This window comes from Prunus dulcis, chromosome 6 (assembly GCF_902201215.1).
Source record: "Prunus dulcis chromosome 6, ALMONDv2, whole genome shotgun sequence".
Classification (NCBI taxonomy): domain Eukaryota; kingdom Viridiplantae; phylum Streptophyta; class Magnoliopsida; order Rosales; family Rosaceae; genus Prunus; species Prunus dulcis.
The window spans coordinates 9235919-9248827 of record NC_047655.1 but is presented as its reverse complement, the minus strand read 5'-3'; positions in this window follow the sequence as shown (position 1 = coordinate 9248827).

Here is a 12909-nt window from a genome sequence, read left to right as displayed (position 1 = left end):
ACTTATTTATTGCAGATGACTCTCTAGTCTTTTTGAGAGCCACTAGCCAGAACTGCAGAAGTTTCCTGAACTTGCTTGATGGGTACTGCACAGCATCTGGACAACAGGTGAATTACAGCAAATCCTCCATCTATTTGTCTCCTAATGCTTCCCCCGAGTTAGGAGCTGAAATTGGGGTAGCTCTTCGGATCAACCCAACCACCGATCCTGGAGTTTACCTTGGGATCCCAGCAATTCGGGGCAGATCAAAAAAGGAGGCTGTAGGGTATATTTGCGACAAAATTCAGAAGATGGTACATGGCATGGTTGGAAAGCCAGTTCTTTGACCATGGCTGGTAGGGAAGTTCTAATCAAATATGTGGCTCTTGCGATACCTGCTTATCTTATGTCTTGTTTCAAATTTCCCTCCTCCACTTGCAAAGCTATTAATGGGGGTCTTAGTAGATTTTGGTGGGGATCGCATGATGACGGACGGAACAAGATTTATTGGAAAGTCGGGAGCATCTTTGCCTTTCCAAGAGTGATGGAGGTATGGGCTTCAGGGACATTGAGACTTTCAATTTAGCCGTCCTCGCAAAGCAGTGCTGGAGACTGTGGAGTAATCCGGATGCCGTTTGGGCTCGTGTGTTATTATTGGGCTTTCTCGAGCTTGGGCTAAAAGTCCCTCCCTGCTTATTCTTCTCACCAGATAAGGAACTTCCTTTGGAGGGTAGTGTCAAATGCCATCCCTACCAAATTTAATTTATATAGGAGGAAAGTTAATTGCAATCCTCTATGTCCTTTCTGTGAACTACATGAGGAATCTATGGAGCATATTTTATTTCTTTGTCAGCGGGTAAAGGGTGTGTGGTTTGGCGCACCTCTGAGCTACAAACCGGAGATACAGAGAATCTCCAAGTTCGATGTTTGGCTTTTGGCCCTGAGCTCCAATTCTGCAATTCATAATCATGTGCGAAAGGAAGTGTTGGCATCTGTTAGCATTATATGTTGGGAGATTTGGAAGGAAAGATGCAATGCTTTTCTTCTCACATTTCCCTCCCGATCCTGGTATTGTGCTCAGGAAATCAAAATCTTACCATATTTGGGTCGCTGGATTCAAAATCTTCCCGCATTTGGGCTTAAGCAGGATCCAATCATTATTAGTGCCTTTACCTCGTACAAATATTTGAAAATTCATATTTAGTTGTCATTTTCAGACCACAAAAATCTTTAGTTGTTATCACTTTTGGAATCAACAATGCCATAAGGCAAAGGGAGGAAAATCCTACAAATGCAAAACTAGATAAATCAATAAAGACCTAGCCAGCCATGTAATTTAAACCAACATTCTCCTCAATTTAATCACATAGATTTGTCATGGTGTGATATAGCCCCCGAGCCCATCCACATATAGAATTTCATCTCAAAAGACCTCGTTACAATTTATACCACTTAATTAACCCATTTGTCGACTTTTAAAAAAAAGAAAAATATGACATTTGTATTTGATTCCCAAATCCGAACAAATTATTGTGCATGTTGGGCGTGATATATATATATAAAATTACTACTATGAGTCATGGTTGGCATGACCCAGAATGTGTTTGCCTCATGACATTCTGTCACGGTCAACATTGACGGTGCTTTGTGAAGCATGCCTATTTTAAAACGTGTGGTAAATAATACATGTTACATGCTCATATCAGCTCCAACAACTTTTTACTCTCCACGAAGCTAAAGAGGTCAAAGGACCAAAGTGATTTAGGGTTTTTATTACATGCAGTTAGCAAGTAGGGTTTTTGGGCCAACTCTAGGTACAAAGCAAAATTGAAAGAATCAAAACCTGAAACTTTGTGTTCAATTATAATATAAAATAAGAAAATGCTACCACTTTATTAACAGAAACGTATGAGCTCCTACTTTCATAGTAAGGAGCGAAGTATTTTCCTTCATTAAAAATTACTTGGGAAATTCTAATTAATCTCACTAATCAAGTAGATATGTTAGTGAATTAAATATATTTTTTAATAGACTATAAATGCGATTTAATGTTTAATATTAAAAGTCCTTAAACAATTCTTAATGTAGACTTTACCTCTATATTTATCCTAATTAGAGCATTGACTGTGAGTGTTAGACTTATTACTAGCCAAATCATTAAAAGGGAGGAGTAGGCTATGATGCTGATAAAAGGGAGATAGGGACTGTTCATCCTAAAGAGGAGAAAGAAGGGGAAGAGTAGATACTTTGGACTCAATAGAGGTTGAAAGAAGAGAAGAAGAAAGATAATTATAGTAAACCTAATTCTCTATTATCCATTAATACGCCGCTAATACAAAACCAACTTATAATAAGGGCCTACTTGTATAGCTTAATCTTTATCTTGGAATATCTAAATATTTTATAATATAACTAAATCTTGAATTCTACAACCAAAAAAACAAAAAAAATTCAAGGTTTTCCCCCTTAAATTTTATTAATACCAAAAAATTAAAACTAAATAAACAAATTTGATATCTAAAATGACCTCTACTGTATCCATCATCAAAGTTAAACTAGTGGTTTTTTTTTTTTGGTCAACAAAGATATCATAAAAGCCAACCGGCAAAGGCCCAAAGGGGAGCCAAACCCAACCAAACAAACAGAACAAACACACCAAACTAAAGAATTAAAAACAAAGCCAAAAGAACAAAACAAACGAAAAGCCACACAACAAAAGATTAAGCACCAGGCGGAGGGCAAGGAAGACCATCCCGAGATAAAATATGAACTAGAGAGGATGGAGGTCGCACAAGCCACGACTCCAAGCACATCCCCTTCCTGGCAAGCGAGGCAACGGCATCCGCAGACCGGTTCGCTTCACGGGGCACCCAAGCCCAATTCAGATTTGTGAAAGAGGCTTTAAGAAACCTAATATCCTTGAGGATGGGGTACAACTCCCAATTAGAGGAAGAAACATCCCCCAGAACAGAATTAATAGCCACTTGAGAATCAGATTCCACCACAACATTAACCAAATTCAACTCTTTAGCTCTCAAAAGACCATGTTTCAGGGCCAAAACTTCAGCCATAAGTGGAGATTGGGCCCGCACCTGAGCAGCAAGACCCCCAATACAAGAACCAGCAGTCTTCCGAATAATAACTCCAACTCCAGCCATAGCAGAACCAGACTTCCAAGAACCATCAGTATTAATCTTAACATAAGAAGAAATGGGGGGTAGCCAATGAGAAGGATGAGGAGAAGAAATCTGAATAGGCATACCCACAGACCCAAGAACTGGCTTCTTGGTAACATTCCAAAATTCCGACACAGCCAAACAAGCATGAGATCTAGTAGCCGCAGGCACAATTGGGATATCATTGTAAACAAATTTACATCGAGCCTTCCAAATATGCCAACAAGTGAAAGCAACAACCGACAAAATCCACCTAGAATTGGGTGAAAACATACTCTCCCCTCTCAAGAGACTGCCCAACCATCTATCCAAAGAAGTAAAATTTTGCAAATCCACGCGATAGCCAATTGCACTTCCAAACCAAACACAAGCTGTCCAAGGACAAAGGACCAGCATATGTTCAATTGATTCAGGACTCTCCAAACAAATAGGACATAAATGCGAAGTGGACAACCTACGCTTATAGAGATTTAAGAAGGAAGGGAGAATATTAGAGACCGCTCTCCAAAGAAACTGTTTCACTTTTGGAAGGGTTTTGGACTCCCAAATGATCTTCCAAGTATCAAGAGAAATGGTATGTGAAGATTGAGCATGAGCCAAGGGACACCTGATGTTTTGATTCACAATCCAATTATAGCCCGACTTCACAGTAAAGTTACCGGACTTGACCCATGGCCAAACCAGCCGGTCACCAGAAACAGACTCCCCGATCGGAATAGCCGAAATAGCATGAAGCTCATGTTGGGAGATAAGATGAGCAATGGGTAACAAATTCCAAACTCCATGATTCCAATCAATTAACTCACACACCTTGACAGGAGCATCCACAGGAACAGGGAGACAAGGTCGCAAATAACCACCTGGGATACCTGGGATCCATTTATCTGCCCAAATTGAGGTAGAAGATCCATTTAGAATCTGCCAATGAGCTCCAGAAAGAATGATATCCCGTCCCACTAGAATGCTTGACCAAGCCCACGAAGCACGGCCTCCTTTTTGAGCCTCCAAAAAGCTGCAATTCGGAAAATATAAACCTTTAAGAATTTGGACCCATAAGGCCCCCGGGTTGCAAATAATCCTCCAGGCTTGCCTAGCAAGCATAGCATCATTGAAATAACCTAGGTTTTTGAACCCCATCCCTCCAGCTGCCTTAGATAAACCCATCAGCTCCCAACGCTTCCAATGAATTTTATTCCCCCCTACTGAATTATTACCCCACCAGAAATTAGCAATAAGTGAATCAATTTCGCGACATAGAGTAATTGGAAGTTTGAAACACGACATGGGGTAAGAAGGGATAGCAAACAGAACAGCCTTTATCAAAGTCTCCTTACCAGCTTGTGATAAATGTTTTTGCTTCCAACCTTGGACTTTCCCCAAAATGCGCTCTTTAATATAATTAAGAGCCTCTTTCTTAGACCTTCCCCAAATAGTAGGTAAACCTAGATAATTCCCAGGATTGTCAGTATATTGAGACATTATTGGTAGTTTTCCCAAAAAAATAAAAATAAAAATAAAAATAGTCTTCCATGTGCATGACATGTTCCCTTGGTGGACCGTCATCCTAACTCCAAGTCTCCAAGAATTATGGACAGGGAAATCTCCTTTACCATGACCTATGCCATCTTACTTCATTTACTCATTTTTCTTTCTAGCTTTCTCGAATGCGTCCATGTCAATATCTTTTGGCTTTGCCCTTTTAATTTAGCTCTAGCTTTTGACTATTACAACAACAACTGGGGGAACTGCCCTCAAATGCCCGATTAGTCTCTACACTAGGAGTGGCAGATTTTCTAGGGTGGGAACAAACTAGATAGTTCACTCATTAATTTGGAAGAACGGAAAATTTTATCTTATCACGTACGGTCATGCTGTTATATAGTGTTATTAATTTATAGCTAATAACACTATCCGACGTTAATAAATTTATAACACTATATGACAGTTTGACCGCGCATCGTCCCAAAGATTCTGTATATTGAGGCTTTCCCATGTCTTTTCTGCGTTAACAACTTAAAGATTCTTGTAAATTGATGCTTCCCAATGGCTTTTTGTGTCAACTTAACCAATAATAAATTAGGGGAGAGCCTAATGATGCGTACAAAATCCGCAAGTCAAAGGTGAGACCTTCTAGATATATGAAACGTGTCCCATTGGTCGATTCCTTGCTTTCGTTTCTGCTCAATTGCAGGGACCCAAATTTCTGGTCAAACTTGGCGTTAAAACTTAAAAAGCATCCTCCTCCTATAAGAAGCTTCCAAGGAGGGTTCCTTAGCCAGACCAAATATACATTAGAAATTAATCAAAGTTGATCAATGATTGAAATTTGAATTTTAAAAAAATAAATATTATTTTAAAATATCATACTCATATGAATGAGGTGCCGGTATGAAGCAACTATCCTTTTTATTCCTCTGCTAGCTCACTCTCACTGGAGCAGAATGTTCAAACGTCTTACAATATTGAAGTGGAGAGGAGAAATATCAGTTGACTATATATAGCTAGTTGGTGCTGACCAGTGGAAGTTGGATATGTTTCCAAATCACATCCTCATCTCCTAACACTTTTTGCTTGTATCTCATAGGCAATAAGAAGATTTTCCTATGCCAAGATCACTTTGAGATATCTAAGTGGAAAGATCAAAGATCTCGAGAAATTTAAATAATAATATTGGACGCACTAACTATTTTCTAATTCTTGTCTTAATTCTCTCACATGATATGAGAAAGTATGAAATCATATAAGACCTATGTACCTCTCATTCTATGTTAAAGCGTTCAAAAAAATAATAATTGATGTACGTTTAGCATTATTCGGATGCAAATCATGGGAGATGGTATCTTGTCTACTTTTCCATATGTGTGGCGTCTTCCCACATGCCGGGCTTCGTCTCTGCCTTGGCTTTAGAAGGGAAACGATGGCTGGAGGCTTGGAATTGGAGCATCATGAATATGTAAGTAGTAGGGGTAGTCTTTTTCCACGGACGCAAACCTCCTACAGTTAAGTTGAAAAGTCTGTTTGGCCCAAAGAAAAAGACTTTCAAAGTAAGCGGGTATCATTTTGGTGTTTGTCAAATTGCAGAGGCTATAATTTAGAGATAGAAGAAACTAGTTGCATGCATAAAAAAGAAAAAGAAAAGGAACTTATACTCAAGAGAGAGCATGTCTCATTAGGGTTAGAGGTGTTGAAGAAGAAGAAGAAAGAAAGTCTTGATTTCAGGTTGTAGGGGAGATCAAAGCTAAAGCTCCTCATAAATTATTGAAGAGTTTCTTTGCTCTTCTAAGCTTGGATGTCTTCCCCCCCATAACAAAAATGCTAACTTCGAAATGAAACGCTCCCTTCATCAAGTTTTGGCTTTCCCATTATATGCATTTCGTCTATCAGGGCCCCACTTAACTCAAGTGGTATAATAAGGTAATTTTCAAGGAATTCAAGCCTTAATTTGAAGTTAATGTCCAAGAGACATCTCTCATATAAACTTTTTTTTTATTACCCACGCTTGTTACCAATTTGTCATAAGGGAATAGAATCTCGAGAATACTTTAAACAAAGGTCATGAATTAGCTGTTAAGCATTGTTATCCACGCTTAATGTATGCGTAATTTAAATTCGTTTAATTATAAAATAAAATACATACAGAGACTGATAAATAATTGTGCCTGCATTGTTTCGTTCAAGATAGTTAGGTGACCATTATTTTATTCATGCCCTATTGTAACTCATTTCTTTTAGATTAGGCCATGTGCGGTATTGTGGTGGTGAAGATTGTCGGCTTTATGAAGAAATTATAATAAAAAATGAATTAATAAAGGAATTTATATTACAAATGATTAAGTGTATTTATTCGTGTAACAGATATTCTAAGTTCGATTTCCTTTCTTAATATTGCTTATATAAAAAAAAGAATTATATGACCCATTGACAGGTGTTGAAACAGTCAAAGTTAAAATTTAGTATTACTTATATACCAACTTGAATGATTTTATTATTACAGAATTGGAATAATTCAAACTAGTATTAATATTCAAAACTTTCCTTTCCGCCATAAGGGCCCAGTTTCTTCCTCCTCCTATCGATCCTTTTGCAGTAGCCAACCATCTTTTAACAAATTTCAATCATGGACTGAATATTTTTTTAGTAATAAAACTTTGATGCTTTTAGTCCGAATATCTGTCGCTTTATACCTTAAAAAGGTAGGGGGAGTGGACATTTTAATCATGTTTAAGATTTTCTTTGCATTCTTGTATACATAGAGTGTAAATTAAGGATGACAATTTCCTAGGTGGCTTGAGAATTTAGTTACTATATGAGACAAACATTTTGACACAAAAAATTAGTATAATTATGAATAAAAAAGACTTAGAAATGACTCATTTCCCTTATTTTTTAATGTCTATGGTACGAATATTTCCGTTACACAAATATGAGGAATTTGCTTTTAAAAGTTTTGTAGTTTTAAAAATATGTCTGTCAGCTTGAATATAACATAAATAATAAACTCGTTGGGTTAGTTATTGATGAAATTAAAAAGTTGAGGTATACTTAAATAATTTTCAATATAAATATGAAATGACATGACGTGAATGCGATATGCTAACTCAAATTGTCAATTCTAATATGATTGTGACTAGGTTAATTGAAAGTGCCCCCTAATTTGCCTTGGATTCACGTTTGGGTGTTCGTGTATGTTACCTGTAATTTCTCAAAGATTTTCATGAACAGGATACTATAAATTAGAATGTGACTAAATGTGGGGTGTTACAATCATCTAGAGCGTTGGAGTTGGGCAGACTTTATCCATATGAACACAATCACAACCCCATGGATATGCATGCCCCCATCAAATTAAATGGAGAAGACGTTAAAAAGTACCAACTTGCAGCTTGAAAGCGAAGCAAGCAGGAAAATCATGCACCAAGACAAATAGAGAGCAACTCGAATTAATTCCTCCAAAAAAAAATCCAAGTTGATGGATAAGAAGGGGTTTGGATTGGGACCCACAAATAATTCGATACAAGCTTATTTTCACCCATTCAGCAGCCGCCTTGGATTAATTCCCTTTTTCTTCCATTTTAATATTACGAAAAGGGACCCCACAAATTGGCTAGTCTCGGGTAGCTGTCTATGAAATTGCAAAATCTACGTAACTTCTTCTTTTGCCAGCTCAGTTTGTTTTTCTTGGTTTCTAGAAGGCGTTGAAAATTATATCTGCCCACCGTACGTTGATTCATTCAAACAATTGGAAAGGTGTTACGGAGCACGCACGCTTGTGTTCCCATTACATGTTTTCAGAAAGTTGATGCTTATTGAACGGTGTCTGCGACTTTTTGTGTACTTTTTTTTTTTTTCTACTTGGTAATTGACAGTGTTCATATTGTAACAGATTTGATATGAACTTTTGGTAGAAAATGAAACAAATATCAATGCCACTTTGTCACGTGATTAATATCATCATAGAGTCAAGTCACTTTTAAACTGTTATTAGTTCATCGTTTCCATCTTCGGTTAGCATTTATGACATGTTTACAAATCTATAATCAAAATCAAAATAAGCAGTTGAATTCCTATTACGAATACTCCTATGTTTACTTCACATTGAGGAATCAAAATGCGAGTAGGACTCACACAAAATTAGGAATTCAACTCCTGATTTTGGAGGAATTGAAATCTTAGGTGGGAGGTGGTATTCTAATTCATGGAGAACGTTCCATTAGGAATCCATCTTTTTTACCCATTATATCCTCACACAGTTTTAAAATTTAAAAATTTTTCATATATTTTAACTCAACAACAAGGGCATTTTAGTAGTCAATTTGGTTTCAATTCCAATTTACGTGAATTTAGTAAACAACTTATAAAGAATTAGTAACACTCATACCCCAATTTCATATGGTTTAGTAAACAACTTAATAGGAATTTGAAATCTAACTCTTCTAAATCCAACTCATCCTAATTCGATTACAGATTCATAAATATGTGTAGACAAAGAAATTTTGGTGTAATAAATTCTATTGACAAGAAAACAATTAGGGTTCGGTAGATTAAATCGTGGGCCCCGTAATTCACCTATGTGACGTGTGACTCATCAAAATTGGATTAGTTGTCAAAAATGACAAATGGCGACATCCGACGGAGTGCATCAAACGGTTCAAGATGAAGACAAAATTAAAGGAAAGAATCTTCTGTGATTGACTTTGATTTAAATCAAATATTAATCAAGTTAATCAATTGAAGATAATCTGGTTAAATTGCCAGATTATGTGAATTGATTTAAATCAAATCAGAATCCCACAAATGAAGGTTTTAAATAGGGAAAGTTATTTAGGTCAAGCATCCGACAAAAGCCTATAAATAGGAGGCTTCAAGACGAAAGAGGGGTCAGAGAAAAAACCTAGCACTCAGAAGAAACAGAAAACTCTCTGCATTCTTCACCCTACCTTGGAAGAGCCACCAAGCACAACAAATACGTGCCGGTTCCTTCACCATAAAAATCCCAAACACCAAACAAGCTTCGTGCTACCCGTTTGATCAAGATCAAGTCTCTACGACCCTTGTATCAAACACAAATTTTTTTTAAACACTTTGGAAATCGAATCAGAGGATTCAATACAGAGATTGTAACCCTAAATTTCATAAATACAATATTATTTTGTACACGTGTTCTTGTCTTATTTGTCGCAAGAAATTCGTGTTTACAATATGCTTAAGGTTTAGGGTTGGAATGCGGTTTTTTTTTCTTATATCAATATCATCATAGAGTTCTTCACATTCATTTTCAAATTAAATAATTGTCATGATGATAAGACTTCAACCTTTAATCCATGTCCGCATTTGGCTTATTAGTTGAGATGTCAAAAATGATTGTCTTTCGTCCATCAAATTTTTGTTGTTGTCATAATTGGGAAGATAAATGGGGGTTTCTCACACACATTATCAAGGTACTATGAGGGTTTATACTCGAGACCATTGACTACAAGTCAAAGCTCTTTCATACTGGGCTTTAGAGATGCTCTAAAATAAACATTATAAGTGAGCTAATTAATGGTGTAGAGTAGGTAGTTAATACTTGGTTTTTTCGTTAGGTGAAGTGGTGCAATCACATAGAAGAGAGATGGGAGTACAAAAACAACTAATTTTAATAATTCATCAACTTTTTTGACCCGCATACTTTGGGTAGAATAAATAGTCGAACATCTATATTTATATTGAAATAATCAATTAACGAGTCGAGAATACATATTTATTTGGTCGAAGCAAGGCTCGAACGTCGAGACATTTTTATCCGAAAAAAGTAGAAGAGTTCGAATAATTTAACTTTTAGTTCTTTGATAAAAAAATTGACGAAGTAATTAAAGCGAGTTGTTTCATCTAAAGAGCTTGGCTTGTGATAAGTAAGGAGCCAAGCTTTTTTCTCCATCTAAATCAAATTTTTTGTTGTTGAAAAATTCTGGAATCACATTCATAATTCAGCCAAAAATGTTACGGATTACAAATGGCCATTACAATAATGGAGCGATCTAACATCAAAATTAAGACAATTTAGGGCTCTTCTACTAACAATCACGCAAATCGAAGAAATTCTAGAATAGGCATCCCAACTAAGAGCATCTCCAACCGATGTGTCAAAAGTGCCACATAGATATTTAACGGCTAGAAATAACATCTCACATCACTTCAACCAATGTGTCAAAGCTGATGTGGAATGAAGGCTGGAGGTTGAGATGTTATTTTTGACATCCCAAAAGAAAGATGTCAAATGAATATTTTATTATTTTATCTTATTTTTAATTAAAAATAAATCAACACTAAAATATAATAAAATAATAATTTAATTTGACATATCGGGTGGAGTGTAAAGCTGTGTAAGATGTCAAATTGCCACATCAGCCATCAAATTTAAATTTGATGTTTGGTATATGATATATCCCTTGGAGATGCTCTAAGAGAGCAAACTCAGAATAATAAAAAAAATAGATAAAGCTTGAAAAAACCAAGTCATAACAATACAAATAAAACTCTCATAAAGGAGAGGTAGAAAGATCTTACAAATGAGATGTGAAAAACTCTCACAAAAAAAGAGGTCAAAACTACACAAAAAATTCAAAAAGTCTCCGCAACTTATTCCAAACATAACATCTAATTCATCTACAATGAGTTTCTTGTCCTATGCTTTGTGATAAGTAGGTAAAGAAAGTAAATAATATAAAAGTCATGGGTCATTAGGAAAGAGACTAGTAAAGAAAAATTAGGTCATGTAAAAGGTCTGATTTGAAACTTGATCCCAAATTTCAACCAGACAATGAAATGAAAGTGATTTCATTACTCTTCTCATTTCACTCCATTCTCATTCTACTGAAATAGAGCCAAACATGCACAATTTAAGATTAATTTAAATAATATAATATAATATTTTGAGAAATAAAATGTTGATATAATTTTTTTTTAGAGTAAGCGATAATTGTATTCATAACTTAGATACCAAGGCCATTAGCCACAAGGGCATAAACTACCCAAAAAAGGTTAATACAAATGTGGAAGCATAATAACCATGCAAGGTTATTCCAGATACATATAAATACACCACATGATATATCTCCACTAATAGTGGCATAAAGCCAAACAAATTTCTACATGAAAGCCGCAAGCCAAAACAAATCAAACATGGACCACCACAGCGCTCGAAACTATCCAATACAACTATAACTTTTAAACTCTAAAAAGAAAAAAAATACAAGTAGAGGCTCAACTACAAATAGAACACCCAACTCACAAAGAGTTGGTGTAATTATTACAACCCAAAAAACTCCAAAACCAACCTAGATGACAGAAAGTAGAGTCACTGCCGTCACCACCACAAAAAATAGGAACACCACCGTCGAAGTCCAGGTTGAGAGGAAACCCACAACCACGCAGACAAAACCCACATATCTGCAAAAGGAACCCAAACAACACCAAGACAAAGCAGCAACACAAAGGGGTAACATAAGGTGAGAGGGATTGAAATAGATCTGGGGCAAAAAAAAAAAAACAAGCGGAGGGTGATTTATTTAATACAAGCTATAGTATAAACTAGAGATCAAGGTACGTTAGCATTCTACCCATGAAATTTTTTTTTAAAATTTATTTAATATAAGCTATAATATAAACTACAAGAGGAGGGGGATTTCTCACGCATACTATAAATGTGTCATGAAAATTCGAACTTGAGACCACTAATTTGTATATTAAGACCCCTTTTCATTAAGTTAGACCCGATTAGCTTCTACCCCTAAAATCCTAAGCAGCCACAAGTGAATAGCCATTTCTATATCTTAATATAACTGCAACTTGACATGGAATGCCATTTAAATACTTAATCTAATTCAGATGTAGCATTCTTGTTATCTGCCATGCAATTATGGATGGAAATGGAAGCCATTCTGATGTCTTCTAACAATCACATGTAATCAGTAAAGGTAAATTCAACACCCACCTCACCGATGGTTGACAGTAACACAAAAAGAATATTCCCACGAGCTCAACACCCGTGGATCCAATTTACAAGCTTTTTTTCCACCAAGACAAGAAATAGCATTTCTTATTAAATTCAGAAAAAAGACAATATGCAGCATTTTTTTTGTATTAATTTAATGTTTTTTTTTTTTCCAAGAGAAGTAGAATTATTGAGTGTGGCGCTAACCACAGTTGGTCAGCAAAATACAACATTGGACAATTTTCCGGGGTCAAAATTTTGTGGAGGAAAGAACACCTTTCA